The 6,448-nt window shown below is 33.9% G+C and overlaps 1 pseudogene; it reads left to right on the forward strand.

The window, feature by feature from the left end:
• Positions 1-1,184: 1,184 nt before the first annotated feature.
• Positions 1,185-5,227, forward strand: LOC107461941 (glutamate receptor 3.4-like; annotated as a pseudogene).
• The last annotated feature ends 1,221 nt before the right edge of the window (positions 5,228-6,448 follow it).

Below are 6,448 nucleotides of genomic sequence, written 5' to 3' on the forward strand. Positions count from 1 at the left end.
GGTCTCTCTGTAGACATGATACATGACAGAGCACAATGGCGTCGTTTGATTCATGTAACCGACCCCACTTAGTGGGATAAGGCTTTGTTGTTGTTGTATGCAAACCCTTAATATGTAGCAAACTGTCTCCTCTTGAAAATAAGATGCAGCAACTGCATTCAACTTTTCTATATAATATCACCCACTACTATTATTAAATTCTGCAAGACTCCTTAAACCGTTAAATAATTTCAACTTGTACTCTTAAAACTGAAAAAAAATTAATCTAAAAAATATGGCTATTTCACATGTTTTCTATCGTAACATGCTGAACTATGCATGATATTGTCTTGTTTTTCAACTGCAAACATGATTTGTTTATCCTTTTTCCGGTAAAAGCAAAGCTTATTCTTTAAACATTATTTGAATCCATATAGGGTTGTGTTAGGCCTGTGACAACTAACGTAAAACAATGTTGCATCTCAATGCATGACACGATGCAATGACGTCTTTGATCTACGTCTTAGTAAGTATTTTTATATATATTTTTCATCAGCATACAACACTATTAGTTAGTTAGAGTCTACAATTTCTCCTAGAATATAAAATTTGCACAAGACAATATCAAATTTCATATCAGCATTATTATTCCAAAAAAAAGTGAGAAACTTCAGAAATCTTATTTTGGTACTTCTGCAGAGTAATGACAGTTTCTTGAAGACTATCCAATTCTTATGTTAATTAATAATTCTGTTTTTATTTTCATCGATTATTATCCACTATAATATAAAGCAAGGAAGATTAGTGTTACTATTTCCACGGTGGCCCTTCTTTATTACCATTCATGAGAATATGCAAAACACTCTCATTAACTAAAAGAAGATTAAGATTTTTTATACGACCAAAAAATGGAGGCATTTAAGAGAGGACAAATGTGTGAGTCCTCATATGATATTTTTGAGGAGTATTATTGCTTCTCTATTGGCAATAATCATTGTTATAATCAAAGTTTGTCTGGGTTTACTACTATAAACCAGAAGATAATAAAAATGTCAGTGTTGCCCAGCCCAAAAGAATTTTGATAGGGGTATCTACTAAGCATGAAATGATTATTTAATGTATACATTTCTTTTGTAATTTTTCTGTGCTCAATGCTCATTCATTCTTGAAGTTGGCAAGGAATGCTTGAGGATGCTTGAAACTTGAAAGCTGAGTGAGAGAGTGATGGTTGCTATTACATGCATATACATATATGAATTGATGATGAGTTCATAATAGTTCTTACATACTATAAAGTGTGGTCTCGAGTTAGAGGTAATCTCGGATAACCTATTCTAATCTCTAAAACTGATAGTTAAAGGCGCGTAATTGGTTATATATCTAACACATGCAATGATGATTCTTGCTTTGTGCTGTTTCAGAGATTCTTCTCTAGAAAATGGAGCTGCTTTCAATCACAAGGCATGGCAACATGATGCTTCTGTTGCTCTTGGTTTTATGGTCCTGCAGGTGGATTCCACTGCAAGTTTCGGGTAGAAAAGGAACTACCTTTGCAGATTCTACTGTTGATCCTAAACCAAATGTTTTGAGAATTGGAGCACTCTTTACTGTGAACTCTGTCATTGGAAGAACAGCTAGATGATGTTAATGCCAACACAAGCATTCTCCCTCACACTAAACTTGAACTTATCTTGCATGATACAGATTGCAGCGGATTTCTTGGAATAGCAGAAGGTATTTCCCAACCTTTTAGAAACCAAGTTATAGGAGTAGTTACTTATTTGTTATTTCTTTGTACTCCATTTTTTCCCTTCAATTAGTTGCGATTGAAGCTATAGATGTGTTCCACCTTGCACCATATTCTTCACAGAAAATATATGATTCATTGCATAATCAGGTTCAGTTTTTTGCGTATGAATTACCATATATGTATATAAACAAGAGAAACTAGATACCAACAAACACATGGTTTAGCTGAAGGAGTGCGCTGTGCTTGCTTAACAAGAGATCTTGAATTCAAGGCAATGATTTGGTTAACAGAAACCTGAAGCTAGAAAATATTCCCAATTTATCATTAACATGTTAGTATCTCATTTCAATAGAATCTAATGTAACAGCAGTGATGAAAGCGTTTGAGTGGATCATGTTTACATAGTACTAATTGTCAACTCTGTTGCACTTTTTAATTTTATTTTTTTTGGTGTATGAAAAAGAAGTGAACAAGCTTTGTTTGTTGATTTTGTTGATGATGTAGCTTTGCAGTTGATGGAGAATGATGTAGTTGCTGTAATTGGTCCACAATCATCTGGAATAGCTCATCTCATCTCTAATGTGGTTAATGAACTCCATGTTCCTCTGCTCTCATTCGCGACAGACCCTTCTCTATCATCACTCCAGTATCCATATTTCATCCGCACCATGCCAAGTGACTGTTTCCAGATGTATGCAATTGCTGACTTGGTTGATTATTATCAGTGGAGGGAGGTAATAGCTATTTATGTAGATGATGACAATGGAAGAAATGGAATTTCAGTGTTAGGCAATGCGCTTGCTAAGAAGCGTGCCAAGATATCTTATAAGGCTGCATTTCCTCCTGGAGCTGCAATGAGTGACATCAGTGACTTGTTGAATCATGTGAACTTGATGGAATCTCGCATCTATGTGCTGCATGTTAATCCTGATTCTGGCTTGTCAATTTTTGATATTGCCAACAAGCTTGGAATGATTAGTAGTGGCTATATGTGGATTGCAACGGATTGGCTTCCTTCTGTGCTGGATTCTATGGAGCCGGCAGTTAATGATGACACAACCAACCTCCTGCAAGGTGTTGTTGCTTTGAGGCATCACACACCTGATACTGATTTTAAGAAGAGTTTCATCTCCCAGTTGAAGAGCCGATACAAAAATTTAACTGCACGCATAAACTCTTATGCACTATATGGATATGATTCTGTTTGGTTAGCAGCACATTTCTCGATGCTTTTCTCAATGAAGGTGGAGACATATCTTTCTCCTTTGACACTCAGTTGCATGGCACAAATGCAAGCATGTTCAACTTTTCTTTGCTTCGCGTGTTTGATCAAGGTGATAAGTTTCTACAGACAATTTTGAGAATGAACTTCACTGGTGTGAATGGACTATTTAAGTTTGATACAGATAAAAATCTGATTCACCCGGCATATGATATCATCAGATGAAGAATCGGTTATTGGTCTAATTACTCTAGTCTATCAATTATAGCTCCTGAAATCTTGTATTTGAAACCACCTAACACTTTGACAAGTAGCCAGCGCCTTTACAGTGTTATATGGCCTGGAGAGACTACAGATACATCAAAAGGATGGGTATTTCCCAACAATAGAAAGCCTCTGAGAATTGCAGTGCCTAACCGGATACGCTACACCGAGATTGTTTCTAAGGAGAAGAGGCTATTGCATTGATGTCTTTGAAGCAGCAATCAACTTGTTACCTTATCCTGTTCCGCAACAATATATACTCTATGGAGATGGTGATAGTAATCCAGATTACAGTGACCTTGTGAATCAGGTTGCACAAAATGTAAGTTTCCAAGTTTATTTTTCAGCCTAATTTAGTGGTCCTGTTATTTATGCCAGCATTTAGTTTTGTTGATTTGGTACTTGTTCAGAAATTTGATGTAGTTGTTGCAGATATTACAATTGTAACAAGCAGAGTAAAGATTGTGGATTTTACTCAGCCTTTCATGGAATCAGGGCTGGTTGTTCTTGTAGCTGTTAATGAGAACAAGTCTAGCCCTTGGTCTTTTCTCCATCCATTCACTGCTGAAATGTGGTTAGTTATTGGTGCATTATTTCTCTTTGTGGGATTCTTCGTGTGGATTCTTGAGCACCGGCACAACGAGGAGTTTCGTGGTTCGCCAAGTGAACAAGTTGTAACTGTCTGTTGGTTAGTATATTTAATATTTTCAAACCATTCCACAGGTTGCTTAAACCTCAAGTAATATCTTATGCTGAGATAAGTTCCTCTGAACTTTTGCAGGATTAGTTTCTCAACAATGTTCTTCTCACACAGTATGTTACTCCAAAAATTCTCATTCTTTTTTATTTTTTCTTGTATCTTTCATAGTAAAAAATTTTGACTTGGTTTCTTGCTCCATTGACCTACCACAGAAGAAAAACCTGTGAGTGCTCTTGGAAAATTGGTACTAATCATATGGCTTTGGGTGGTTTTGATTATCAATTCAAACTATACAGCTAGCCTAACATCCATCATCGTAGGAATCGATAGCTTGATCTCTAGTACTCAACCAATTGGAATTCAAGAAGGCTCATTCGCGAGAAAGTATTTGATCAATGAACTCAAAATATCACCATCAAGGATAGTTACACTGAAAGACCAAGATGCATGTCTTAATGCCCTTCAGCGCAGACCGAAAGATGGAGGTGTTATGGCCATTGTTGATGAGCTTCCTTATATTCAGCTTTTCATGTCCAATACTAACTGTCAGTTCAGGATTGTAGGGCAAGAGTTCACTAAAAGTGGTTGGGGATTTGTAAGTATCTTCATATGCATGTCTGTTTTCAGTTTCCAAAGTTTTTTGTGTATCAACATTTTCTTAGTATTAGAACTGTTCTATAACTCCAATTGAAGGAAGGTTGTTAATAGGGCACCACCGATTTCTGTTTTATACTTTCAAGATTTTGTGAAGGAAAAAAGTGATCAGAAGCTAGCGAATATTACTTGCGTGTTAAGTAAGTATCTTATTCTCATGATTGTTAATTTAATCACAGGCATTTCAGGGGGATTCATTCTCCTTTTGTTGATGATTTATCAGCAACAATTCTTCGACTCTCGGAAAATGGGGAGCTGGAAAAGATCCATGACAAATGGCTTTCAAACCAGGATTGCGCTATGCAACTCAGATGAGAACTCGAATCAACTCTCACTGAGAAGTTTCTGGGCCTCTTCCTTGTATGTGGCATTGCATGCTTCCTTGCTTTGATTGTATTCTTTTGTCAGTACTCCAAATTCAGACCAAAGGCTAAGCAATCAGATGATGAAGAAATTCAATCAACAAGGCCTAAAATCAAAATTGCTAGTTTCAAGGACTTGATTGAATTTGTGGATAAGAGAGAAGCAGAAATTAAAGAGATACTTAAGCACAAGAGTGATAAAAGTGCAAGTTTAGTGGTGAATCAATCTAACTCCTAGCCCTGTATCAACCTTGAAAATTTGTCTATTCTACTTTGTATTACTTCTCTTACTTTTGTTATACAATTATAAAAATGGTCACAAAAAGAATTTCTCTTAGTTTTATTTTTCGTCGGCTTCTATTCTGAGGAATATAATAGATGCTAAGATATAGATTAGGGTAAAAAATATTTTTTTATCGTTGAAATTTGTTAAAAATTTTAAAAATATTTGTAAATTTTATTTTATTTTAATTTTGTTCCAAAAAAATTTTATTTATATTAAATATATTTTTGACAATTAATTTTAAAAAATATTAAGACCAATCTATTTATCTATCTATTCTATTTATAATATATAAGGTAGCGTTTGTTTGTAGAGACACGACAGAACAGGACACTGAGACAAAGACAATAGGACAGAGACATTAAAAATTATGTTTTGTGTATCGTGTTTGGATACGATGGATAGGACACTAATGTAATGTCTAGTATTATGTTTGGATACACATGGACAAGACTAAAATATTATATAAAATGACTAAAATAGCCATATATAAGCCAAATTAATTTTAAATACAAAATCAGTTTTAAAAAAAGAATCCATTTTTAAATGGAAAAAAATTAATTTTTGCACATAAAAATCTATTTTTATTTAGAAAATTAATTTTTTTTATCTAAAATTTTATTTTTCTTTTCAAAAAATTAATTTTTCTTTAAATTATATAAAATCAATTACAATTTATAAATTATTTTTTAGCATTTTAAAATATCAATTTTACCTTTATAATATTTATCTTTTAAAAGTTTGCAGACTAATTGTTTTTGTTATTATTTTTATTACAAATCAAATAATATAATATAAGGTTAAAATGATGTTGAAGTAAGAATGATAAAAAAAAAAAGAAATTATCCAGTTCAATAAAAATTTTTATAAAAAAGAGAGAGTACTTGAGAAAAAAGAAAAAGAAAAAGAACGTAGAGATAGAAAAAGAGCATGGAGTAAAAAAAATACTTTCTGAGAACAACGCAAAATAGGAAAAATAAGAAGGGGTAACAGTGGAATAATAAAAAATAGCACCATGGACAAAAAAGAAAAAAATTTATAAAAACAGTCTATGTCCCTCTTCCAAATCCCGTGTCCATCATTGTCCTTCGTAAAAGAGTGGACACAAAAGTATAAAAAACTGTCCCGGAGACAATATGTTCAGTGTCCATGTCTTTGCTTCCAAACGCTTTTTAAGAATGTGCTGTCCATGTCTCCGTGTCCTGTCTCCGAAAACAAACGCTACCTAAAAGTT

Source organism: Arachis duranensis, chromosome 8, assembly GCF_000817695.3.
Source record: "Arachis duranensis cultivar V14167 chromosome 8, aradu.V14167.gnm2.J7QH, whole genome shotgun sequence".
Lineage (NCBI taxonomy): Eukaryota > Viridiplantae > Streptophyta > Magnoliopsida > Fabales > Fabaceae > Arachis > Arachis duranensis.